The following is a 410-nucleotide window of genomic DNA, read 5'->3' as shown; positions in this document are numbered from 1 at the left end:
TGGTTGCCGCCAACGCAGTCAACTTTGTGCTCAACGGAGTGAACAGTTTCTGTAGTATAAGCAGATACAGAGTATGCTATACATGCTATAACATCACGGCAACGAGTTCATTTGCAACACACATATTCAGAGCTAAATTAACCCTTCATCAATACTTGAGATCAGCGATTTACTCACGGTATGCTGTGACTGTGATGGAGTTGGAGTTTTGGGAGACCAACCGCGACTGAACAGGGGGGTTCTTTAAGCTATTAACCAGAGGTAAAATAGCCACAAAGTCTCAAGAGACACGGGAAAGGAAAACAATACTCCTTAGGGAGAGTATCCCAAAGAAAAGCTCTACACAACCCACGTACTGGGTAAAAAAAAGAACTAAAGCTTAAGGAGTATGAAAATAAAACAAAACTGCC

The sequence above is a fragment of the Anguilla anguilla genome, chromosome 7 (genome assembly GCF_013347855.1).
Source record: "Anguilla anguilla isolate fAngAng1 chromosome 7, fAngAng1.pri, whole genome shotgun sequence".
In the NCBI taxonomy this organism is placed as follows: domain Eukaryota; kingdom Metazoa; phylum Chordata; class Actinopteri; order Anguilliformes; family Anguillidae; genus Anguilla; species Anguilla anguilla.
The sequence above is the reverse complement of the archived record's forward strand: the minus strand, read 5'-3'. Positions refer to the sequence as shown.